The 27819-nt window shown below is 39.7% G+C and overlaps 3 pseudogenes; 2 read left to right on the top strand and 1 right to left on the bottom strand.

The window, feature by feature from the left end:
- Positions 1-23366: 23366 nt before the first annotated feature.
- Positions 23367-23485, top strand: LOC120610160 (uncharacterized; annotated as a pseudogene).
- A 433-nt stretch (positions 23486-23918) lies between these two features.
- On the bottom strand, positions 23919-24037 carry LOC120610119 (uncharacterized; annotated as a pseudogene).
- Positions 24038-27244: 3207 nt separating this feature from the next.
- Positions 27245-27360, top strand: LOC120610168 (uncharacterized; annotated as a pseudogene).
- Positions 27361-27819: the final 459 nt, after the last annotated feature.

Genomic DNA, 27819 nt, shown 5'->3' with positions numbered 1-27819 from the left:
AGAAATATCTAGTCCTAACTTGAGAGATAGGACATACATAAAAAGACTTCGGAGCACCTACATCTCTTCAAATACATGCATTGAGCTCCTACCATATACTTAACACTGATCAATAGAGATATAAGTTTCTGCCTTCCTGGAGGTTTCTGACTCCTTGGGAAGATGGACTTTAAATCAACAAATTATTATTTTACTACAATTTCGGTAAGTGCTATGCAGAAAAGTAAAAGATGCTATGAGGGAGAATGAAATGGGAGCTAGGTTTTGTGGTAAAGAGAGGGTCAAGAGACATTTTCCTGAAGAAATAACATCTAAGCTGAAACCTGAAGGATGAGTAGGACATAAGTAAAAAGTGAGAGAGGGGTTTGCTTGGAGGAGTGGAGAATTCCTGAAAGGGTGCTGTAGGTACAAAGGCCCTAAAGTAGGGATGAGCCTTGTGTATCTGCAGAATGCTCAGAAGCCTACAGAGAAAAGGAGAAAGTGGCAAAAAATGGTCCTGGAAGGAGGCAGGTAGACCTCTCAGGGTGTGATAGGCCATATAAATTATCTGGAGCCTTACCTTAAGTGCCATGGAGAATAACTGAGGACATAAAGCAGAGGAGTGGGAGGGATCAGATCTGCGGTTTAAATGAATGGAATGTAACCAACTGATCAATCGCTTCATACATTCATGAAAATTAATTCATTTGAATGAAGCAAAAATTTCTTAGGTGCCTGTTGGACACATCCATTGAGTTTTTACAATGTGAGAGAGAAAAGATCTGCAACCTTTATCACAATCATTTATTGAACCCCCACCGGGAGGTAGATATTGGTGATCCAAGTCCATCCCCTACCTACACTTTACCCCAGAGTTGCTGGCATCTATTTAGGAAATTAGACACTTGGGTAAAACATGAAGGTATGCCATATTAATGACCCAAAGATTTTCAGAGTTTCAGAAGAGATGGATTCCTGAGGAGACAGTAGAGTCAGAATCAGATACATAGAGATACTACTTCACAACTGCTAAGATAGGATATAATTTTTTTTAAGTAAGGGGAGATGATAGTGTTGGCAAGGATGCAGAAAAACTGGAACACGCCTGCATTGCTGGTGGGAATATAAAATGGTGCAGCCTCTATGGAAAACACTTTGGCAGTTCCTCAGAAAGCTAAACATAGAATCACCATATGATCCAGCAATTCCACTTCTGGATATATACCCAAAAGAACTGAAAACAGGGACTGAAACAGATACTCGTATGCCATTGTTCATAGTAGCATTATTCACAGTAGCCAAAAGGTAGAAGCAGCTCACATGTCCATCAACACATGAATGGATAAACAAAAAATTATCCATTCATGTGTTTCGTGGACACACACACAATGGAATATTATTGAGCCATAAAAATGAATGAAGTTCTGGTCCTTGCTACAACATGGATGAACCTCGAAAACATGACGCTAAGTAAAATAAGCCAGACACAAAAGAAAAAACATATGATTCCACTTACGTGAACTATCTAGAATAGGCAAAATCATAGAGACAGAAAGTAGATTAGAGGTTACCAGGGCCTGGCAGGAGAGGAATGAAGAGTTATTTCTTAATGTGTACAGAATTTCTGAGATGATGAAGATATTTTAAAAATAGACAGTGGTGGTGATTGTACAACATTGTGAATATACTCATGGCTGCTGAACTGTCCCCTTGGAAAACTGTTAAAATGGCAAATTTGTTATACATATTTTAACCACAGTAAAAAATAATTTTTTTTTAACTTTTTAAAAAGACAACCAAATACATACATCGGACCATTTCCTCTGTGTTCACTGGGCTCCTTCCAAATTGCCACTTTTCAATTTCTGGTCCCCGCAAACAGTATATGACCCCGCATATACTGTTTCCTTTGCCTGCAAAGTTTTTTCACCTTTTAAATCTATTCTTCCTCTAGACCTAGCTCAAATGTTACTCAGAGAGGCCTTCCCTAATCCCTCTACCCCAGGTTTTACTTTCATGCTGCCCTGTACCTTCCTTTCCTTTCCCTTCTCTCTACTGACACAGCTGAAATTAAATAAGTATTTGTGCGATCAAATCTTTTATACCTGCCTCATCAGGCTGTAAGCCTCACAAGGGCAGGAACAGTGTCTGTCTTGTCCACGGGGAGGCGATACAGCACCTAGCCCACGGTCTGGTACATTGGGGATTCAATATGTTTTAAAATAAATTCATTAATAACTAAAGGAACGTGTGGTGGATTTTATTTTAATCACTTTTACAGTGCCGTTAAGTTTGAATAAATTATTAAAACATCCCTGTGCTCTGCCTTGCCAAGTCAACAGCAGTCTGCCTGTTGCAGCAGGAACCTGAGCAAGACACTACCATGATTTGTTTCTAGATATATCTGATATACCACCACCAACGGTCCCAACCTTGGTCTCTAAATATCCATCTAAATAAGTGATGTTATTGGACATAAAATGGAACACCTCTTCATTGTGGCACCAGAACTGACAGCCTCCCCTATAAGAGCAGTACAGGCCACTTTTCACACATTTGGGTTAAGAGGCACCCATACTAAAGACTAAGGCATACTAACGATAGAATGAGAAAGGGTATTTACTTATCTATTCAGAAAGCCAATTCTTTGATAAGTACAATCTAGTCTTCTCTCTTTTTACTTTTTAACATTTTACATATAAAATGCATAAACCAGAGAGTGAAAAGCAAACCATTGACTGTAGACATTAGGAGACTTATGACTCTATGACAGTTAAATGGCCTTAAACAAAAAGAAAGTCCAGAGTTATGGTAGACTCCAGAGTACATGATTCAGTAATCGATACCACCATAGGAACACATTTCGTCTCTCTCCCCTGCCACCTTCAGGGTTGCCTTCCTCCTAAAACAGGCTCTCCTCATGCTTGAGGATGGCGAGAAGTTTCCTCGTTCATGTCAACAAAAGACAGAGACAGCTCTCCTCCATCACAGACTCTAAGTCCTTCTCTTCAACCTAACTGGGATGAATTAGGACACACACAACCCCTTGGACCGGAAATCATTGCCAAGGAAAGACATACATTGATTAATCAGTTTGTCTCTGGTGTTGGAAATGGAGAGAATATAAGGGCAAAACTGAACTTTTTGACAGGGAGAAGGGGATGCTAGCTAGGCAGTCAAGAGTGTTCATTATAACTAGCAAACCAGAATCTGCCTGGAATTTGAGTTGCAAGTAGTATTAGAGAAATACAAAACATCACTTTGAATTTCACACATCCATTAATGCACTTATTTTTAACCCATGTGAGGGATAAGAACACACTCTCATCGGCAACAGTGGCTCATGACAGCAGTGATCCTCAGAAACATCAGCAGCCTGGATTCTTGGTGGTGGTCTTTGTGCACTGCAGGCAACATCTTTCTAGAGAGAGAATGGTATTTCTCAAGAGTATCGCAGACTCAAGTCCCGCATCTAACCATCCTCTCTAGTCCCGGTTCACGCTGACCCTGCTTGGGTCCCACACTAATCTTTTCCAATGCTATTGAACATCTATTTTGTCTTTTTCAGATTGGGCCTTTGTAAACAAGAAAATGGCCCTGGTTCTCAGACCACAGGGGTGAGGCCTCGCCTGAGAATATATACTACAGAGGTTTGCAGATGGATTTGTAACAGTGATGTATTATTTTCTTCAATTAGTGGTTCTCAAAATTTACCAGGAAATAAGGGTTGCCTGGGGAGTTTTCTAAAGGCAGATTGCAGACCCTATCTCAATTTCTCACTGTGTAGTCTGAAAATTTGAAATTTAAACAAACTCTCCAGCTAATTCTGATGCAGGTGGTCCATGTGTTCTGACAATGTTAACTATCTACCTCACGCCTGCTTATGACTGTAATCAATGTTGCCATGGCAGCGGCCAATGTGAGCCACCTCCTGCTGCCTGCTACCCAGGCAACAACTGACTTCTTGGGTCTTTTCCTTGTTTGCTAGCTCAAGGAGCCACTATGAACAACGGCCTTCTGATACTGCAGAAACTATACAATTGACCTGAACAAAGAAATTGATTCATGGATGCCGAATCGGGGATTATAAATTCCCATGTCATCTCACCTTCAGAGCAGCAGTTTCTTAATCTCTTTTCTTGGCTCCACTTCATATGTCAGATATTAGCCCTCAATGAGGGCATGAATAGGAGGAATCCCCGAGACCCACACAGTTTTCCAAGCTTGCACAAGCTGGGGTCCTCCCTTACCTGTCACCTACAGCATTCTTGTAACAGGTGTCCTATTTGGTTACAAGTAAATAAATCTCTCATTTGAAAGATAGTTGAGTTTATTACTTTTACTTTTGCCACACCCAGAACAGTTCTTTTCAACTGTTATTTTGGTCATTTATCTGAAAGAAAATTCATAATAGGAGAGAGACTAGTTTAAGTACTAGAATCTGCATCTAGCAGAGCTGGTAAACAGAATAATGGCCTAAATCCTGGAACCTGTGGCTATATTACATAGCAAAGGAGAATTAAGGTAGCAGATGGAATTAAGTCTGTTACTCAACTGATCTTAAATAGGGAGAGTAGCCTGAATTTTCCAGGTGGATCCAATGTAATCACAAGGATTCTTAAATGTAAAAGAGGGAAGGATTAAGAGTCAGTGTCAGTAATGAGATGTGAGAAAGACTTGACTGGCCGTTGCTAGCTATGAAGATGGAAGGGGCCAAGGAATACCTGCAGCCTCCAGTAGCTGGAAAAGGCAAGAAAATGATTCTTCTCTAGAGCCTCCAGAAGGAACATAGGAATTTTGCCCTGTGACTCCTTGATTTTAACCTGCTGAAACCCATTTCAGACTTCTGACCTCCAGTTTTCCAGGAGCTTTGTGTTTGAACCAGGGAACCTGGTTCAGAAAACCTGCAAGATTTGTTTTGAAGGACATTATATTTAGAAGAGCCAAATTCATATACATTTATTTTTTGGTCTCTTCAATATTGGTGTGTTTTGCTTGTTTGTTTTTCCCTTTTCTCATAAATGAAGGATAACATATATGTACCTATATGCAGAAAAATGCACAAATCACTTTCACAAAGTAAACAATGTGATTACCACCCAAATAAGATATGAACTACAACCAGAAGAGTCCAAACTCTAGTTGTGCCCCGTCCCAGACACCACTTCAACTCCTATAGATAATGACATTCTGACTTTTAAGTCCATAGGGTATTTTTGCCTGTTGTTTAACTGTATGTAAGTGGACTCATGCAGTATGAATGCAGTTGTGTCTGGCTTCTTTCACTTGGCATTATATTTGTAAGATGTATCCATATGTAGCAATCATTTGTCTATTTTCATTGCTCTGTGGAATTCCACTGTAGAACACAATTCATCTAAAAGAAATTGTGGGAAATTGCAGATTAAGAGTGATTTCACACCCTTCCAGGACGTCTCAGATTCTTTATCTGCTAATAAGCAACCGCAAATCTCCAAGCAAAGATAGGACATTCAGTTTGCCAAATGTATTTGACCATGAAACTTCTTTTTTTCTACAAAGCATCTTATGAGACTACTATTTTGTAGGACACGCTTCAGGAAACCCTGGTCTGGGGCAATAGCTTTCAAACTATGTTTCTCAATACTGCATAAGGAATGAGAAAATGAGAATAAAGTCAATTGGATCCCACTTCTGCTTCAACGCACCTTCCCTTTTATCTGCTTTAGGAAGTGATTCCACATAGAGGTGTGTGTGTATGTGTGTGTGCATGTGTGTGTTAACTGCCCATATGGCTATGTTTGGAAATAGGGGTTTAGTTGCTTTTTAAAAATGTGTTTGAAACTCCAGTATAGGCTCTAGAGAACCTCTCAGAAGGCCTTTGCATGGACTCAGGTTCCATGCTACAAGGGCTTGCTTACTTTATCCAAAGTTCATTGCTTTTGCCACCGTTGTCTTGCCAGGCTGTCCAAGGGCCATCCGTCCACTCTGACTCTCCCAGTGGAATTGTGGAAAGGGCTCAAAAGAGATCATGGACGGTAGTTCAAGACATATCAGACAGCTTAGTCCAAAGGCAGCTTCTATCTATGGAATCAGAGGCTGAAAATAGATCATTACATGCCACAAAAGTCTTAAATTGCTTCTAACCAGGCAGCATGATAGAGGGATTAGGAGCAGGGACTGCAGAGCCAGACTCCCTGGCTTCAACTTCAGATTCTGCTGCTAACTAGCTGTGACCTTGGGCAAGTTTCTCAATACCCTCGGGTCTTAGTTTCCTCATCTTTAAAACGGAGGTAAAGATAATAATAGCATCTACCTCAGAGGCTTGATGAAGATTAAATGAGGTCATATTCGTATAGCATTTGAGACAGTGCTGGGCATCTAGTAAGCACTATACAAATGTTTGTTAAATAAAACCCAAATGACAATGGCACTTTTCTTTCTACATGAACTTATGGGTGGCAAAGCCTAACTACAGGCATTTAAATGTTTTTGCTGTTTGACGTTTTACCACCACTCTCCAGGTGAGGCTCTCTCTGTGTCCTCCCACACCCCTCAGGAGCTGGGGGTCACATGGCCCTCCAAAATGGTGAATGCTTACCAGACTTGGGATTCTTCGGGATCAGGAATATTTCAAAAGCAATTTGGGGGATTCAGATAGGAGGTCATCTTTTAACTATGCCATTTTAGGATGTTACAATAAACTGCCGTCTACTATCATTACTACTTCATGAAAGGCAATTTTAACACCAGAAAAGTAGGAAGGACATAATCTCACAGAACTCAGGGAGACACCAATTTGTTCGAGAACATGATAAAGGATACATATGAATAGCCAGATGAAGGGTAACCACTTGTGTCACAGGGCGAGGTCTGGGAGGGTCCTGAGCACAGGAGCTTCTGTCCCCATGGAGTGGGGGTGCGTCACCCTCTCAGTACATGGATATGTTCACTAACTGAAAGCTCCCTGAACCCCATACTTTTAGGAGTTAGGGAGACGCTTTATCGCATAGCCATGATGATCATTAACTTCGTTTCTAGTCCTCTCTTCTTAAGAGAATAAGGGGCGGGACTGAAAATTCCAAGCTTCTAATCATATTTTGGTCTTTCCCATGACCAGCCCTCATCCAAGAGCCCACCCAGTGTCACCTCATTAGAACTAAAGATACTCCTATCACCCAGGAATTACACAAGGGTTTCAGGAGCTCTCTGCTAGGAACCAGGGGAAGAGACCAATACATATTTTCTATTATCTCACACTGAGTTTGCGGTTTTTCTTTCCAGACACGGTGAGAGGCAGGATGGGAAATCAGGACACAGGGGCTGTCATGCTAACACTATTGCTAACCCACTGTGTAATTTTTGGTGAGGCCTTTAACCATTCAGTGGCTTGTTTTTCTCTTCCACAAAATAGAGGCAGTAATACCTGCTCTGCATTTCTCCAGGTTGCTCTGGGAATCAAATAAGCAGTGGCTGTGAATATGGTGTTAAAGCGCTGTAAAGGAATGATTATTTGTAACTTTCAGCCCCTGCTCCCTCCTGGTCCTAAGTTTCCCTAACAAGTTTATACCAAGGATCCTTCCCTCCACCTCCTTCTTCAGCCTGACCAAAACTCCACAGCACAACACTCCAGGATAGACCCAGAGGCCTTGGGTTAAGGGCAGTGGGGGGTAAGGAAGAGCCAATTCTTTCTCTTTCTCAGAGCCCTGGCCCACCAGGCCTCTCCAGCTGCGAAGTATTAAATACTCAGGAATCCACAAATACTCTTGGAATTCCAGCTCAGTGAACCTGTTTGATAATGCTTTCTGCTAAACTAACAAAGGATGACAGCAGAAGAATGGCCAGGAGACATTCTATTCCCCAGCTACCAGGGAATCCTGGCAGCTCACCTTTCCAGTGTGTTATATCTGGAAGGAACTTTAGATCATTGGTTCTCAATTCTGGCAGAACATTAGAATCACCAGGGGAGATTTTAAAAAATACCCATGCCTGGCTACACCTCACACCAATTAAATCAGAATCTTGAGGGAGGGACCTAGACATCAGGTTTTTAAAAATTTTTTTTTACATTTTTTCAATTACGGTTGACATACAATATTATATTAGTTTCGGGTGTAAAACATAGTGACTAGACATTTGTATAACTTATGAAGTGATCACCCCAAGAAGTCTAGGAGTACCCATCTGACACCATACCTAGTTATTACAACATTCCGTATGCTGTACTTTACATCCCTGTGACTTTATAAGTGGCAATTTGTACATCTTAATCCCTTCCCTTTTTTTCACCCATCCCTTCAACCCCCCTTCCATCTGGCAACCATCAAAATGTTCTGTTAGATATCAGGATTTTTAAAGCTCCTCAGATGACTGCAGTGTGCAGCCTAGTTTGAGAACCGCTGCTACAGATGATCCAAGTCAAATGCCTGATTTTACAGAAGGAAAAACTGAGACCTCGGGAGTTTAAGAATTTTGTCCGAAGTCATACAACTGATTAGAGTTTGAGATATCAACTCAACAAGTTGATGATTATAATAGCTAATTTTTGCTAAGCATTTACTCTGGGCCAGAGTAAGCACCAAGCACTTTACAAACATAATCTCAATTAATCATCACAATAATCATATGAGAAAACCGAGGCCTAGGGAGTTTAACTAGTTTGTTCAAGGTCAAAGTAACTGAACTGTGGCAGAAATTCCAGTTCATCCGTTCAACCAAGTGTGAGCAGCAAGAAGATGACAATATAGGGATAGGAATTTTAAGGGATTTATAGTCTACTTGGAAGGACAGGAAACAGGAAACAATTAAAACACAGTCTAATAACCGTTATAGTAAAAGTAAACAATGCAAGGTCAAGGAAGGCAGCTCTGGGAAAAATCAAAGGAGTCTTTCAGAGGAGAGGTACTTGAAGAAATCTTAAGAGGTGAATGAAAGGTAGTTTAGGGGAAAGCAAGTGAGGAGAGGAAGCAGGACTAGCAAGTATAAAGACACGACTTCAGAGAGCATGGTGAATTTTCAGAGATACATAGCAATTCAGAATGACTTGATAAGTATATTTGGATGGAGCTATCAGCAAGAGGTAAGGCTGAAAAAGTACAGAGACCACCAGATCATTAGGAGTTTGAAAAAGAGAACCATCAAAGGATTAAAAACTGGACAGTAAAAGGATATAAATTTGTGTGTTTAAAAGCTTATTGGAGGATATGACACCAAAAGCATAGACAATAGAAAAAATAGAGTGGACTACAACAAAATTAAAAGCTTTTGTGCATTGAAGTACATTATTAATAGAGTGAAAGGGCAACCCATGGAATGGGAGAAAATATTTGCAAATCATATATCTGATAAGGGGTTAATATCCAGAATATATAAAGAACTACAACTTGACAATAAAACCAAAAACCTGATTCAAAAATAGGCAAAGGACTTGACGAGACATCTCTCTAAGGGGATATACAAATGGCCAAAAAGCACAAGAAAAGCTGTTCAAAACTGCTAATTATTAGGGAAATTCACATCAAAACTATAATATTCCACCTCACAGCTAGTATGATGGCTAAAATAACAATAAAACCAAAAACAGAAAATAACAAGTGTTGGCAAGAATGTTGAGAAACTGAAACTCTTGTATATTGCTGGTGGGAATATAAACTGGTACAGATGCTGTGGAAAACAGAATAGTTCCTCAAAAAATTAAAAATAGAATTACCATATGATCCAGCAATTCCACTTCTGGATATGTACCTAAAAAAATTGAAATATCTCTTGAGGAGATATTTATACACTCACGTTCATAGTGTCAGGGCTCAAGACAGGCTGCCTCCAAAATATCCCATAATGCCATATTGATTATTTTGAATTAAAGTTCTTGACCAACAGCCAGTACCAGAAGGGCACCCTGACCCTCCCTTGTTTCCTTGAAGGCAGGAAATAAATCTCCTATGTGACAGGTGTCCTCCCTGCACCTGAAAGACACCCCTTTATTGCTCAACAACTTGGAGCCCAAAAGTCTGTAAAGTCAACTCTTATTGCCTCTTTTATAATTTACTACTTTGCTTAAATTCCTCATTAATAAATATCCAAACCTTGCTTAGATTCCTCTCCAATGAGCGCTAACTTCTTTTCGTTCTGTCAGTTTCTCACAAATATACTGTTTCTTTGTCTAAAAAATATAAAAAGATAACTGGTTCAATTATTTCTTTGAGCTTCGTTTTATGATCCAAGTATCGTAGTGTCAAAGTAAGGAACATCCAAACCTATAGAAAATTTTTTATTATATTTGACCCAAACTGATGACAATTGCCAGGAAGCAAAGTAATGGATTAAGAAAATGCTCTGGAGAATGGCAGTTTTACAGTTTATTTTATATATTAGAATCAAAGGAGGAGACATAGGAGGGTCACATGAAATCCACTGGTGGCTGACTTAGGAGGTAGGAGGAAGCAAAGGGGGTGTTGGTTGGGGTGGGGGTAGGGGAGTGGGATCTCTGGAATTGGATAAAAAGAAAACGAAGAGACACGTACTTTTGTTACATTGGTGGGTACAGTATAATAATTAACATTTACTACACACAGAGATGGTATGTGGGCAACAAGATAACAATGAGGGGTTCTTTGGTCTCGTGCTCTGCTGGGAGGTTGCACCCTGAGGGGTCTGGAAAAGGGCATTACTCTGACATTTCAAAAGTATGTTATCCTAGATGCAAAAAGACAATAGATAGGCTCACTTAAAATAAAGAACGACCTTTGTCAAGGAAGCTACCAGCCTAGGATGTGACGATTCGCCACGACCCACTTTTAGTTAGGAATTTTTATGTTCAGACCATCCTCCGTGGTTACTTTTGGTCTCTGAGTTTGTAGACCCACCATGCTGGCCTCACCTGAGCTTGCCAGGTTTAGTATGTGCCCTTTTCACTTATATTATGATTCCCCCATGCACCTGTATTAAATTGCTTTTTCTCCTGTTCATTTAGGGTTGTCATTTTTATTATTAGTCCAGTTGTAAGAACTAAAAAGTAGAAGAAATTCTTCCCCTCTCCGACAACAATGTGAAAATTAATAAACAGAAACCTTGTTTAAAATTTAGTCAGGAGGCTGGAAGTGAGCACTCTCATGCACTGCACGCATCACTCGACCCACTGACCCCAACAGGAAGAGATGTACGTTGCATTTCTGACAGGAAATGATACTACTTTACTACTTCAGCAAGGAGAAGAAACGATTCCTCCTTACCCAATAACAGCTCAGCCAGGGGGAGACTGCCATAATTCAGACAAAGAAATGACACTGTATTTCGAACTTTCAGTTTCCTCCAGTGGAGTCTTCACTTACAACGGCCCTTACCGAGTCCATAAAAGACGGGTTCTTGCCTCTGTTTCTCAGGACTTGTACATGGTTCGCTATTAGACCACATGTCCTGATTGCAATTCTTTGTTGTTCCCAAATTAACCCATTTTGCTGGAGAAATATATCACTGTCTGTTACAGGTCAAGAGCAACGTTATTCATAACTGACAAAAGGTAAAAGCAACCCAAGTGATAGATAAATGGATAAACAAAATGTAGTGCATACACACAATGGAATATTATTCAGCCTTAAAAAGAAAGAAAATTCTGGTACATGCTACAACAGGAATGAACCTTGAACCTTATTATGCTAAGTGAAATAAGTCAGTCACAAAAAGACAAATGCTGTATGATTACACTTATATGAGGTACCTAGAGTAGCCACATTCACAGAGACAGAAAGTAGAATGGTGGTTGCCAGGGGAGGTTGCCAGGGAAAGTTGCTAGGGGAGGTGCAGTGAGGAGTTTTAGTTCAATGGGTACAGAGTTTCAGTTTGGGAAGATGAAAAAGTTCTAGAGGTGGTGATGATTGCACAACAATGTGAATCTACTGGGTGCCACCGAATTGTACCCGTTAAAATGGTAGATTTTATGTGTATTTTACCATAATAATAATAAAAAGAACTTGTTGGAAAAAATTATTGGTAATAGTGTTAATAAGTTTGAGAGGTGAAAAAGTTAATGAAGAGACCAGTTAGAAAGCTAATGTCCAAGGGCAAAACCCAGTAAGAGCCTAATGGTGTAAGAGAGTGGCAGGGAGAGAGGTAGGGTAGAGCTAGATACCAAAGATTTTTAGGAGGTAAATGGCTGGATGAGGTATGAGGGAGAATGAAAAGCCCAAGGCTACTCCCAAAGTCCTGACCTGAGGCACAAATGGACAGTGGTGTCCAGCACCAAGACAGGGACCACAAGGATGGTGGGGAGGAACAGGTTTCTGAGAAGATGGTGCATTCAGCTTCGGACACGATGAGTTTAAAGTGCCTGGGGACATCCAGGTGGTAATATCTCATAGGAATCAGATATACAAATCAATGGAAGAAGACTGGATTTTTTTAAAGTATAGTAACAGTATTGTGGTTATTTTTTAAAATTTGTATCTTTTATAGAGGATGGGGTAAATGGGAAAAGATCAATGGTTGTTAGAGCTGGGTTGTGGGTACCTGGAGATTTATTATGCAAGTCTGTCTATTTTGGGGACTGTCCAAAAATCACCATAATAAAAAGTTTGAAAAATAGTAATAAAGAGAGAGATAAACCTATAGGGCAGAGATAAAAACATTATTTTATCATTAACAATAGTAATACAAAGTACTACCATTTAGTGAGCCTCTGCTCCATGGTAGGCATTTTGCTGGGCCCTTTATGTGCACAGTTGTATTTTTCCTGTCAACTCTCATTTTACTAAGGCTCAGAGATGTCGGATTTTTACCACTTCTACTACTGCATTACAAGTGGTAAGCTTTAGATAATGTAATGTGAGCTATATCAGAGGGAGCAAATAAAACAAAAGTTAAAAGAGCTAAACAAGGAAAAGTCCAAATAGCTGGACCACTGACATTTGAGAATAGAGAACTCCATAAAGGTAGTAGGTAGAATGCTTTGCAAATGAAGAACAGAGATTCTTCAGTTTTTGTTTTTTTGTTTTGTTTTGTTTTTTTCTTTTTTTGAGTGTCAAATGCCACACAAAATGTAAGCAAAATAGCAACTAAAAACTGCTCATTGGATTTTCCAATTAGGAGGTTGTTGTGGTCGTGAGAAGAACCACCGGAGTGTTAAGGACAGAAATGGGATTGTGAGTGGGTAGCAAATGGAGCCTACTATTTTGATAAGCTATGCTGTGAGAGAACTTGAAAGATTTGACGTGATATTGTGATTTACAATAAGAAATATGTATTTGGTCTTCATCTCCTTTCTGGCAGAGAGCTCCGAAATCCCTTGAAATTTCCTGTTATGATAACATTATGATGTCTCTTGTTATGTTAATGAGATAACTTTGGAATGCACTTAAGGATGGGGGCCGGTTGATGGGAGAACCAACCATGTAATTAGAGGGGTGGAACTTTCAGTCCCATCCACCCTAACCTCTGGGGAGGGGAAAGGCACTGGAGGTGAGATCAATCGCCAGTGGCCAACGAGTTAATCAATCATCCCTATGTAATGAAACCTCCATACAAGCCCAAAAGGAGAGAGTTCAGAGAGCTTCCTGGATGGTGAATGTATGGAGATTTGGGGAGAGTGGTGTGCTCAGAAGGGGCATGAAAACTCCTTGCCCTTCCCCCATACACTGCCCTATGCATCTCTTCCATTTGTCCGTTCCTGAGTTAAACCTTTTATAATAAATCGGTAATCTAGTAAGTAAAATGTTTCTCTGAGTTCTGTGAGCCGCTTTAGCAAATTGACGGAATCCAAGGAAGGAGGAGATTGTGGGAGCCTTTAATTTATAGCTAGTCTGTCAGAAGCACAGGTAACAACCTGGGCTTGTGATTGGCATCTGAGTTGAGGAGTAGTCTTGCGGGACTGAGTTCTTAACCAGGAGGATCTTAACCAATGTTATCTCTGGATAGACAGTGTCAGAATTCAGTTGAATTGTGACAGCCAGCTGGTGTCCAAGAATTGCTTGGTGATGTGGGCTGAATTGGTCCCAGAACCAACAGCTAGAGGAAGGTAGCCATAAAGGTGAAGGAAGCCTGTGTGTATATGTGGTAAGGAAAGAGCCTGAGGAGAAACTGAAGATGAAGGAAAAGGAGGTAACGATGAGGGTGCAGAGTGCCCAGGGGTTGGGAGAGATGGAATCCAGTGCCCTGGTGAGGGACTGCCTCTGACAGGAGGAGGGACACCTCCCTGTAGAAGGAGAAGAAGGAAGGAGGTTGCTCATGGGCTGGCGCCCATGCAAAGAGATCTGGGGAGTCATGATGTCAGAGAGCAGGTGAACTGGGAGTTAGGGAAGTGAGCAGGCAAGGAAACTCTGGCCAGAGACAGGTATGTTGGCATTTCTGAGCTAATCCGTCATGACAGGGTCCAGGGTGTGCCTGTCTGAGGTGGCAGTTCATCATTAGGGTTAAAGGTTCAAGAATTATGAGGTGGATGATCCTCCATGACAAATCTAAGGTATAGAAAAAGTCTGGTGGGTTTTATACTAATAGAGATTGAAAGAAAGCAGTTCCTTAAAAATCACATTTTGGGATTTTGAAAAATAATTCTAAGTCCTAACTCATGGCCAATTCAAATACCTCTTGCAAAATGTAATCCATAGCTTCCTCAAGTGTAGACCAAACATTTAAACCAAGTAATAGATTGAAACTGTGAAACAAGAACCTACACCATAAATCTTGGCTCTGTCAGCTACGATATGTGTTAAATCTACCTGAGTTACACTGAAGCACGATCATTGATTGATTCATTCATTCAAACAAAAATGCCTTCTTTTGGCCAGGTACAATCATCTATTGTCTTTATGGAGCTCACAAAAAAGTAAAGGAGCCAACGTTGACACAACAGGAAAGTTCTAGAGTAGAAGCAGGTAGAAAGTACAGTGGGATTATCTGAACAAAAAGAGGAACCTAGTTCTGAGGGAAGGAGCACAAAGGAGCTGATGTGTGAGATGAATTTTAAAGGAGCAGAGTGTACCAGGCTGGGAAGTGTAGAAAGGGCATTCTAGAAAGAGAAATGGCATCAGAAAGAGGACTGTGGGCCCAGAAGAGTCGGGAAACTTAACATTCCGGGTTGGTAGAGCAGTGGTTCTTAGATGGCAGTCTGCACAAGAATCAGCCACAGTATCATTAAAATGCAGATTCCCAGGCCCCGGGCCCAACTGATTCACTGGGCCCCAAAATCTGCATTTTAAAACAAGTGTTCTCAGTGATTCTGAAGGTGGTCCACAGACCACACCGAGAAGCCCTGCGCTAGAGTATAGGTGCACGGTGGGAAGGAGGAGAGGGCTTCGGGATAAGGCAGAAATTTTGGTCAGGGCTACACTGTACTAAGGAGTCTGGAGTTCTAAGGGGGCACTAATGGGTACATGATATCTGTTTTAGAAAGTCTAGTCTGGACGTAGTACTGACAAGAGTCTGGAGAGAAGGAGAGTTGCTGCATCCAGGTAAGACATGAGGGGTCTCTTCAAGAGGAAGAGCATTATTCGCAGAACAAACCACAAGGACCCTGAAACTGCTACATACTCATTAGCTGAGGGCTGCCAGGACATCTTTAGGCTCCTAGGAGACAGAATCTCCCCTGCGCAGATGAACAGTTACAGCCACAGTGGCCCACATAGTAGCACGGGCCTATGCAGAATCCGGGCTGGCGGACGCACCCTGTAGTTCCGAGGCCGGTGCTGAGTCATCTCTCACAGGAACAAGCTTCTCTGAACCCCTGGGATCTGGTTTCACAAGCTGCTCCTTGGCTTCCTCTTGATTTCCAGCCCGAGAAAGGAAAAGAATAAATATTAACCAAAGGTATGCTAGGGCTAGGTGCCCAGGGCTCCTCCTCCTGCCCCTCATTACTCCTTGACCTAGAAGATAAACTGCTGATTTCACTTTCATGATCCTCTTGACTGCCTTTTCTGCAGAAAAAGGGCAGAGATGAGCACCTCTCAGAACAGATCTGAGGCTGGAAGAGACTTGATGATAACCCTGTTTTCATGGTAGAGGCCCCAGTCCGGCTAATGTAAAGCTCACATCCCACCCAGGCCTGAGCCCCAGGGAGGGGCTCTCACCACACCAGAGTGCTTCTAAGGGTAACTTCCTGGTTGACTGACACAAAGGGGTGACCTTGCACAAAACTGCTCCCTTTCTTGGGCTTCAGCTTCTTTTGTAAAATGACGGAGTTGAACTCAAAAAACCATATCCTATCATTCCATGAGCTAATAAGCTGATTGGGCAGAATACTCTCTCCAACGCCCCCAGGAGGGCCAGAATACTTTCTCCAACGCCCCCAGGAGGGCCAGGAGCTATTTTAGTTGTTCCCAAGACACACTCATCCATTTATTTATTGTTTTCTGAGCACTCTATTATGTGCAAATTATAAAAGCCATCATTTTTGAATGCTTACTAGGGACCGGCACTATGCTAAGCATTTTACATTTACATTATTTTATTTGCTCATCTCAATGGCCCTATGAAGTAGGTACTATTATTAACTTTTCTTTTACAAAGGAAAAAATTGAGGCTCAGAGAGATTAAGTAACTTGCCTAAGAACATTCAGTTGGTAAAGCGGCAGAGCCCGTATCAGCTCCAGGTCAGTCAGCTCCTAAGACTGCGGTCTTTCCACAGCATCACACTTCACAGTGCTGGTCAACCAAGCATCAGCTAGGCGCAGATCACAGCCTCTACTGGAGTTGCTGGAGGGGAAGGGATAGTAAGGACAGACCGAGTGATTAGATCATTTGTTAAATAAGAAAAATAATAGTACTTACCTCAGTTGGTGCTTGTGAGAATTAAATTAATTAATTAATTCATTCACAAGTGCTTTAAAAAGACAGCTACTAATATATAACAACTATCATTATTGAATGGTATATACTAGTTGTCATTTTATAATAGTGGTAACATATACATAACATAAAATCTACCATTTTAAGCACATTCACATTGTTGTGCAGCCATTACCATCATCTGTCTCCAGACCTTTTTCATCTTCTCAAGCTGAAATTCTGCCATTGGTTTTTTTAATAATTATTAATATAACTGATTATTATGCTAAATATTTTAATTTAGGTTGTAGTGGAGGGCACAGGATGGAGATTATAGCCCTGAGTTCAAAATCAGATTTTCTCAAACAGTCCATTTGAACTTCGGTCATTCACTTAAAACTCTCAACATCAGTTAGTCCATGGGGATGGGATTAATACGTGGAGACCACAATGGTTTGCGGTTTTATTAGATGAGATCACCGAGAAAAAAAGGTGCATTGCAACCTCTATGCAAAGTGCTCCACAAATATTAGACCCTTACATTGGTGGATAGATACTTTTAAGTTCCTAGCTCAGATTCTGGCACATAATAAGAACTCAGAAAAAGTTCTAAACGAACTGAGAGGCTCCAAGCTGTTGGGCCATACTGCCCCCTGGTGGTAGCCAAGAAACGTGCAGCGCCTCTGGCCTCTCGGGTGCTCTTGGGGCTGATTGGGGAAGATCAGGGGCGAGCTGGGAAAGCGGGGAAAACCCACGGTTTCCGCCCCCAAGGGCTTTTCCTTCTCACCTGAAGACACTCATTATCCCCAGACATTCCCCAGGCTCCACTCTCCGTTCCCAAAGGGCCGGTCTCCTTTCTGTTCTCTTAACTTTCACTGCTTTTGCTTATGCTGCTCCACTTCACCACCGGTGGCTCATCCCAACCCTAAATCTCTTTCAGATCCGCTCAAATCCCGCCTCTCCAGAAGGCCACCCTGGAGCATGCCAGCCAGACTCTCTCATTCCTTTTTTTTAACTCGTACAGAAGCACAGTTTGTATATGATTATATGCTGTACGTAGTTTTCTCTCTGATATAATTTCTTGATTTTCTCGATGTTTCCTACGGTCTCCAGAGCATAAACTGAAGTCATCAACGGGGCTCCTTAAAAGCTATCCATTTCTGAATGCCTAATATGGGGCAGGTACAGCACTGGGTACTTTTACAAACCTACCTTCAATCCTCATAATTCTAATGCAACTCTATTGGAAATTAAATATTATCTCAATTTATAGATGACAAAACTAAGCCTCAGAAAGGTTAAATGACTTGGCCAAAGTCATATAGCTAACGAGTGGTAGAGTGTGGGTCTGTCTATGTAGGCCCAATTAAAGTCAACAGAATAAATGTTATCTCCCATGCCAACTCCTTTCAGTTCTTAACACCTGCTCGAAACTGTGACTTGGAAAATAATTCAAAACACTGGGCCTTAGAGGGTTAAGTGGTGGATTGGATTAGTAATGTCTGCCATGGGTGAGGAATGGTGAGTGGTAACATACAAGCCTTGTATTTGCTATCTTTTCATTACCTCATGCTGATGGATCTATTGGAAGGAGATTACAGTTTATCCCGAACATAGTTTTAAAAAGGCGTGATATGTTGAATAAGCATGAACTTTAAAGTAAGACTGAGCTATATTAAAACTCAGCTCCATCAGTTTCTGGAATTTGGAGCCATCGCTTGGCTTATTTTAGCATTAGGTTTCACATGTATAAAATGTGGGTAATATCAATGTAAAAAATACCAAAAAAAGACTGGAAAACTTTTCTAGATTAAAAGGAATAGATCTGTCAACCAAATATAATATATGATCCAAAAACAAAAAACAAAAACAGCTATAAAGGACAATCAGGGAAATTTGAATACTGGTATATATTAGAGGTAGCATTGTGTCGATGTTAAATTTCCCAAGGATGATAATTATGTTATGGCTATGTAGGAGAACACTCATGTCCTTAGGAATGACTTGCTCAAGTATTTAGGAGTGAAGTGTCATGATGCCTAGAACTAACTCAAATGGTTTAGGAAAAGGTGTGTATATGTATACATATCTGTATAAAGAGTTAAAGCAAATATAGCAAAATATTAACAATTCAATCCAAGGAAAAGGTATCCGGTGTTCACTGTATAACTTTTCTAAAGATTTGGGATATTTCAAAATTAAAATTTGGAGATTATATATATATATACATATATATATATATACACACACACACACACATACACACACACATATATATTCTAGTTAGCAAAGTTTAAAATTATAATGCTCTATGTTTATGACAGTATAGTAAAATAAATATAATTATAAATTCCAAGCGATAAATTGGCACAATCATTTTAGAAAACAATTTTGCAACATATATCTGTGTACTTTAACACAGTGACCCTGCTTCTGGGAATTTGCCTAAGTAAATAATTGAAAAGAAGGAAAAATGGGGGGAAAATCACTTCAATGTTTCTTATAACGGCAAAAATTGGAGAACAAAGAAACCTCAATGTCTAGCTATTGAGGAATAACTAAGTAAATTATGTCAACTTGGGCTCTAATGCAGCTATTAAAAGTAAAAATTGTGAATAATAATTTTAAATACATTTGAAGAGGATAACAACATGAAAAATATGAAATAAAAGTTAATTTTTTAAAAAGCAGAATAAAGAATTACAACAAAAAATTAGAAGGAAAAATTAACCTTTGTTCTTTTCAAAAGGCTGGAAGAAAGCTCAGTCTGAGACTTATTTCTTTAATTATCACAAAAGCCCTAATTCTGAGAATCTCTGAAGAAGTAGCTATAATCTACCTATTACTCTGAAACTACTTTAATGACAGAGTGAGTGAGTGAGTCAGGTTGAGGGGGACCTTGTTCTGAATGAAGAATCAGGAAAGAAAAAAAAAGCCTTCGGATTAGGTCTGATTGCCTGCATGTCCAGGAAACATTTTAAATGTACCAACTCATTAATCATGAGCTCCTAGAGCAGGAATAATTCATCCTAATTAATTTCTTAAAAATACATTTCTCTGAGTAATAGAAATGATGGATCACTAAACATTCATTACAGAACACTCAGTATGTGTCCGCCTTTGGGGACTGAGAAGATGCAACAAGGAAGGAAAATCTGGAAGCAAATTGTCTCAAATGAGAAAATCACATATCTGTGGAAAGCAGGAAGGGGGCATGATCCCATTTTGCAAGGGGTACAGAGACAGTCCTCTGAAGGATAAGGACCCTTCTATTCACTTGAGGATTCCTGTTTTCTACTATAATAGTCCTGCTTTCCAAAGAAACAGGGAATGAAATAATGACAAAAGATAGGAAGCAACTGTTTCTCGGAAGCTCGGTTTTGATTTATGTAACCAGCATGACCTGAAATGACTAGAATCATCAACCTAGGGGACAAATAAGGTCTCATCACTTCTGTTCTTCAAAAGAAAACCAGCTTGATCACCCATATGTCAGATTAGCAGAAAGTTTAATATTCCTTTCTCTCCTTGAGTGGTCTAACATTCCCAGTCTTGCTTAAACCAAAGGGGCCAATATTGTTTTAAGGACAGAGAACTGGACACATTTCCATTCACCAGAGAATCTATTTCAGGAAACTGCTGCCTCTGGCACTGCCATATGCGTGGCTTATGAAAACCCTCCACGCACGGCCCCACATATCCCTGCCCCTCCATGCTGCAGGGTGCTTACTGCTCTGGATCTCTGTGATGCCGCACACTGGGCTCCCAAGTTCACCCTCATGTGCTGACGTATGTGCTCCCAAAATTCATGTGTTGAAATCCTAACCCCCAGGTCACCTCGGAATGTGACTGTATTTGGAGATAGGGTCTTTACAGAGATAATTAAGGTTAAATGAGGTCATTGCTGTGGGCCCTAATCCAAAAGGACTAGTCTCCTTGTAAGAAGAGGAGATAAGGACACAGCAGGCATGCACAGAGGAAAGACCATGTGGAAAAAGAGAGGGAGAAGACACCCATCTACAAGTCAAAGAGAGAGGCCTCAGAAGAAATCAACTCTGCCAACCCTTTATCTTAGACTTCTAGCCTCGAGAACTGTAAGAAAATAAGTTTCTATTGGATAAGCCATCCAGTCTGTAGTATTTGTTATGGCAACCCTAATAAACTAATATAGGGTCAACTTCATTTTTTTAGCATTTTATTTTATTATTAGTTTCAAGTATATAGTACATTGGTTAAACATTTATATAGTTTATGAAACGATCCCCCTGATTACTCTATCACCCCTCTGGTTCCCCATATAGCCATTATATTACTGTTGATTGCATTCCCTATGCCGTGCTCCCCATCCCCATGACCAACTATTAACTACTAATTTGTACTTCTTTAATTCTTCACCCTTTTCTCTCAGCTCCCTGAGTCCCCTCACCTCTGGCCATCACCAGATTGTCCTCTATATTTGTGAAGCTATTTCGATTAGTTTGTTCTTTTTGTTCCTTAGATTCCACATATAAGTGAAATCATATGGTATTTACCTTTCTCTGACTTATTTCACTCAGCATAATAACCTCTAGGTCCATCTGTGTCATTGCAATTGGTAGGATTTCATTTTTTTATGGCTGAGTAATATTCCATTGTATATACGAACCATAACTTCTTTATCCAATCATCTGTTGATGGGCATTTAAGTTGCTTCCGTATCTTGGCTATCATGAATAGCGTTGCCATGAACATAGGGGTGCATAGATTTTTACGAATTAGTGTTTCGGTTTTCTTTGGATAAATACCCAGATGTGCAATTGCTGGGTCAAAAGGTAGATCCATTTTTAATTTTTTGAGGACTCTCCAGACTATTATCCATAGAGGTTGTACCAATTTGCAATCCCACCAACAGTGTATGAGGGAACCTCATTCTTTAACGTATGTGTTCATTTCCCTCTGAGAACTACTTTCACTACATCTCATAAGTTTTGGTGCATTGTGTTTTCTTCATTCATCTCAAAGTATTTTCTAATTTCCTTTGTGATTTATTTTTTGGTTACTTAGGAGCGTGTTGTTTAATTTCCACATACTTGCAAGATTTCCAAATTCTCTTTTGCTATTGATTTCAAGCTTAATTCTATTGTGGCTGGAGAAGATACTTCAAATGATTTCAATTTTTAAAATTTATTGAGACTTGTTTTGTGGCCTAATATTTGGCCTATCTTGGGTAATAGTACACGTGCACTTGTCTAGTTGTTCTACTCATTACTGAAAGTGGAGTATTAAAGTCTACAACTATTATTGTTGAACTCTTTTTCTTTCCAAAATGGATAATATTTGCTTTATTTTGGGGCTCTGTTGTTAGGTGCACATATCTTTATAACTTATATCTTCTTAATGGATTAAACTTTTTATCATTATATAATGTCCTTTTTGTCACTTGTAGCAATTTTGGCTTAAAGTCTGTTTTCTCTGATATTAGACACTCCAGCTCTCTTTTGGTTACTGTTGGCATGGAATATCTTTTTTCATCCTTTTACCTTCTATCTATTTGCGTTTCTAAATCTAAAGTGAGTCTCTTGTAGATAGTGTATAGTTGGATGATTTTTTAAAAAATCCATTATTGCACTCTCTGTCCTTTAATTGGAATGTTCAATCCATTAACATTTAAAGTAATTGGTCATAAGGTAGGATTTACATCTGCTATTTTGCTGTTTTTTTTATGTCATATGTCTTTTCTGTTTCTCCATTTTTCCATACTGTTCTCTATTGTTTTAATTAGACATGTTCTAAGTGTACCATTTTAATTCCTTTGTCTTTTTTTACTATATATTTTTAATTAATTTCTTAATAATTGTCCTTAGACTGTAAAATTACAATTAACATCTTAACTAATAACAGTCTAGTTCTGATTAATGCCAATTAATTTACTATTATACAAAAATTTTGCTCCCACATACCTCTGTTCCCTCTCCCTTTCTCTTCGTACTATTACTGTTATACAGACTACATTTTAATACATTGTGTGCCCATCAGTGTAGATTTATTACTGATTATGCAGTTACCTTTTAAATAAGATAGGAGAAAAACAAGAGTTACAAAAAAATACATTTATACTCTTTTATATTTACTATGGAATAACCTTTAATGGTATTCTTTTTTTCTTCACGTGGTTTTGAATTACTGTCTACTGTCATTTCAGTCTGAAGGGCTCTCTTTAGCATTTCTTATATGGCAGGACTACTAGTGATGAATTTAGTTTTTGTTTAATTAAGAATGTTTTAATGTCTCCTCTTTTCCTGTTCATCTTTGAGGAATTGTTTTGCTGAATATAGTACTCTTGGTTGACAGGTTTCTTTCTTTCAAGACTTTGAATATGTTATCCCACTGCCTTCTGACTTCATGGTTTCTGATAAGAAATCAGCAGTCAATCATCTCAGTGAGATGTCACTGTAGATGATGAGTTGTTTCTATCTTGCTGCTTTCAAGATTCTATTTGGCTTATAACAGTTTGACTATAATGTGTCTTGGTATAAATCTCTTTGGGATTATCCTTCTTGGATTTTGTTGAGCTTCTTGAATGTACAGGTTAATATTTTAAATTAAATTTGGCAAGTTTTTGGCCATTATGTCTTCAAATATTCTTTCTATTCTTTTCTCTCCCTCTATTCCTGGGATGCTACCACCATGCCACCCTGAACACGCCCGATCTCGTCTGATCTCAGAAGCTAAGCAGGGTCGAGTCTGGTTAGTACTTGGATGGGAGACCACCTAGGATTACCAGGTACTGTAGGTATAAAAAAAATAATAATCATCCTGGGATGCCAGAAAGTCTCTTAATCTCTCTTCATTATCTTCATTCTTTTTTCTTTCTGTTCCTCAGACTTGCTCATCTCAATTGACCTATCTTCAAGTTCACTGAGTCGTTCTTCTGCCTCATCAACTCTAATCTTGAGCCACTCTGGTGAATTTTTCACTTCAGTTATTTGTAACTCAAGGATTTCTATTTGGTTCTTTTTATATTTCCTTATCGATATTCAGTATTTGGCGAGACATCATTCTTATGATTTCTATTAGTTCTTTGGACATAGTTTCCTTTAGTTCTCTGAACATATTTTAATAGCTAATTTAAATCTTTTTTTTTTTTTAGGCGAGGCAACCCTTGATCTCACAGATTGCAAGGACCTTGTCAGTTTACCATCCCTTTTTTTAATTTTTTTTATTTTTTATGCCTACAGCCCTTGGTCTTCCTAGGTGGTCTCCCATCCAAGTACTAACCAGGCCCCACCCTGCTTAGCTTCTGAGATCAGATGGGATTGGGCTTGTTGATGATAGCATGGCCGTAGACTGATTTAAATCTTTGTCTAAAAAGTTTAGGACCTGGGCTTCCTCATGGACAGTTTATATTGACTACTTTTTTGCTGTTTCTTTGCATGTCTTACAACTTTTGCTGAAAACTGGACATTTCAAATATTCTTTTGTGGTAACTCTGGAAATCAGATCTTTCTCCTCTTCCTAGAATTTGTTGTTGCTGCTGGTTGTAGTTTTTGCTGTTTGCTTGTTTAGTAACTTTTCTGAACTGATTTTGTAAAGTCAGTATTCTTGGTTATATGTGGCCACTGAAGTGTCCTCTGTTAGCTTAGTAGTAAGATAGTGATTGAGTTCAGGTTTCCTTAAATGCCTGGAACCAAAAATACTTTCAGTTTTTGTCAATGGGCTCTGTGTGTTTTGGCATATATCTTCAACCACCAGGCGAGTGGTTTACGGGTTTGCCTTAGCCTTCACTTCCTGCATGTGCAGAGCCTAAAGGTCAGCCAGAAATGAGAATTCAGGGATTTCTTAGGTATTTCCTGAGCATGTGCATAACCCTGGGCATGTTAGTGGCTTTCTAGTTTCCCAGGAATATGTTAGTCTATTGTTTACCTCAACTGTTACCCATTATTCCAGGCAACAGCGACTAAAACATTTGCCTGTAAATGTTTGCATCAAATGTTCCCTGGCTAGCTACCCCAGGAGTGGAAAGTTCCAAGTTAGACAAGATAAAGGCAAACCCTTTGAGCCATTCCTTTAGGAAGCCACCAGGTAGGTTAAAACAAACAACCACAATTCCTTGCACGTGAGGTCCATCCTGTTCCCTTTGTTACTGGTACATATACTGGGAATACAGCTATTTTATTCAAGGCTAATTCCAATCTGGGGAAAGGGGGGAGCGGTGACCAGGGTAAGTTTAAAACACCACAAAGTTTACTGTTGTTACCAAGATTTAGCCGGCTTTTTTTTTTTTTTTTGAAAGTATCTCCCTGGTTGTTGCAGGCTTTTGCTTAGTGTTCAGAGTTCTGAGAAAGTTGATTCTGACAGTTTTTGCTACGTTTTTCATTGCTATTATCAAAGGATGGAATTTGGAGTTCCTTATTCTGTCATTTAATTGACCTCACTTCGATACAACTTATTATGGTAATGTTAACCTTCATCACTTGGTGAAGGTGGTGTCTGCAAGGTTTCTCCACCGCAAAGTTAGTATTTTTTCCCTTCCATTCATTATTCCAGGGGTCGGCAAACTATGGCTGCAAGTCCAAATCCAGCCTACTCCCTCTTTTTATAAATAAAGTTTTATTGGTACACAGCCACACTCATTCATCTGTGTATTTTCTTTTGTGTGTATGTGGTCTTTAAAATTATTTTAATTATTTTTTTATTTTTCAATTACAGCTGACATACAATATTATAGCAGTTTCAAGTGTAATAGTGTCGGATACATCTACACATTTTCTATGGCTGCTTTTATGCTAAAATAGTAGAGGAGAGTTGTTAATAAAAGAGACCGTATGGCTCACAGAGACTAATATAGTTCCTGTTGGGCTCTTTGCTAACTCCTGCTCTATTCACCAGAAGCATATCACTAAATCTAACCCACACTTAAAGGGAGGGGAATTAAGCTTTACATTCTGGAGGGAGGAGTTCCAATGCAGTTTTGGACATATGTTTAAAACAAGGTAATTAATAAATATTTTGAGATGTATACTAAAGCTATGTAAATATCCTGTTTCTTCTTAAAGTTTTGCTCACTAATATTAGCTTCCTCAGTAGATCTTGCCTGCAGCAATTATTACTTTGGTGTCCTAATGGTGATTTTCTGTTTCTCTCATTCCTTTTGCATGCATTAATTGGAATTCTCCTATAAGAGAGATTTGTTCCTTCCTTCCTTATTTGTTTATTTATTTATGCAATCTTTTAATTATATCAGTATGGACTCACAGATGTTTATTTTATTCTTTGGGCCATAAATTCATTGCCATTATAATTTATTCTCCTGCTCAATTTGTTCTAGCTATGGCTATTGGGAGTCTTCCAGGTTGGCCTTTATGTCCTTTTAACATGCCCCATGTTTTAAAATTATTTATTGTCTGTTTGTTTGTTTGTTTTTGAGCACTTCCTTTCTTTCTGGAAATACCAGATGCTCCAGATTCATTTTGTATTATCCCAGCCTTGGCCTTTGAGCTTTATGATTTTAAACAGGATTTTAAACAGTATTCTAAACTGGGAGAGGGAGCTTATGGTACTGGAGTTGAGGCATTTGTTGGAGAGACAACTGGTGCAGTGGAGAACACAGTATAAGCTGTCGAGTTGGAAGCCCGGATGTGTGACATTGGGTAAATCTATGACCTCTCAATATTTTTTCTCATCAGCAGAATTAAAATGCTAATAGCCACCTCATAGGATTCTTGGAAAAATGCTGTTTGAACTAGAAAATAAGATGCGAATGTTAGTTTCCTTTTGCTGTTGTCTCTAGGAAGCCACTTTAAGGACTCCTTTACTGTTCTAAGCAGACTGCTTCCTGCACACACACACATCCATACCCTGGAAGGCAGGGAACTTGCCTTACATCTTTGTAACTCCCTTACCTCCCTTACTGCACAATGCCCTTTCAGATAATCTTCAATCAACCTTGGATTTTAACATATGCATAGTCTGCATTTTAATATACACATGTTCTGCATGTTGCCTGTAGGCATATGCTACTGGCAAACACCATCATTACAATTCATTTGGCAGTTTCTATAATTTTATTAGGGCTTCATTCCTAATTTGAAGATACTTGACTTCCTACTTCAATAGGCATTACGGGGATAAACTGAACCTGTCATGGTGCTGGACCTCAAGAAGCCCATACTCTAAGGAGGAGAGAGCTCTGCACAAATAACCAACAATAGATTACCAAAGACCTCAAATGTCAGACAGCACATGGACTTTGTTCAGCAGGCAGTGGGTAGCCAGTGAGGGCTTCTGAGGCAGAAGGTGACAATCTATACTGAGGAAGTGAGAAGGCTGACATGCATGAGCCTGGAGACATGGAGGTGGGGGGCAATTAGAAGGCTTTTGAAATGGCTCAAGTGAGAAATAATATACCTCAGTAACAGTAAGAATGGAAAAAAATGGATGGAAACTTTGCTCAGAAAAAGTAAACAGGAATGTGGTTCCATAGTGTAGCAGTCAGCACGTCTGCTTTATACGCAGAAAGTCCTGGGTTTGCACCCCAGTGGAGCCACAGCCCATGGTCTACGGCCATGCCACCCTGAATAAACCTGATGTCTGATCTCGGAAGCTAAGCAGGGTCAGGCCTGGTTAGTACTTGGATGGGAGATCACCTAGGAAGATCAAGTGTTGTAGGCACAAATAATAATAATGATGATGATGATGATGATGATGATGAAAACAGGACACAGTCAATTAGGGATCAGAGAATCTTACAGGGTAATCTTTGAGTCTGGGACAAGTCTTATGTTTCAGAAGAAGATGAGGACTGAAGACACTGTTACTTGCCCAAGCTCATACTGTTGGCTAGTGACTGTCCTCATCAGGGTGACTCTAGACTATGCTACAGTAATATCAAACCAAACCCCAATCTCCAGGGCCTAACACATAGAGGTTTATTTCCTACTTACAAAAAGTCCTCTGCAGGCCCGGAGACTCCATAGGGAAGCACCATGCCTAATGATGACTCAGGGATCCAATCTGCCTCTACATTGTGGGGTCTGCCAACTCAGCTCATATCTCCCAGGAAGATAAAGTGTGGAGAACATGTATCGCTTTTTACAGCCCTTTGACCAGAATTAGTCTCATACCCCAACC

Source organism: Pteropus medius, unplaced genomic scaffold (genome assembly GCF_902729225.1).
Source record: "Pteropus medius unplaced genomic scaffold, Ma_sr-lr_union100, whole genome shotgun sequence".
In the NCBI taxonomy this organism is placed as follows: Eukaryota; Metazoa; Chordata; class Mammalia; order Chiroptera; family Pteropodidae; genus Pteropus; species Pteropus medius.
This window is presented reverse-complemented; position numbering and strand designations above follow the sequence as displayed.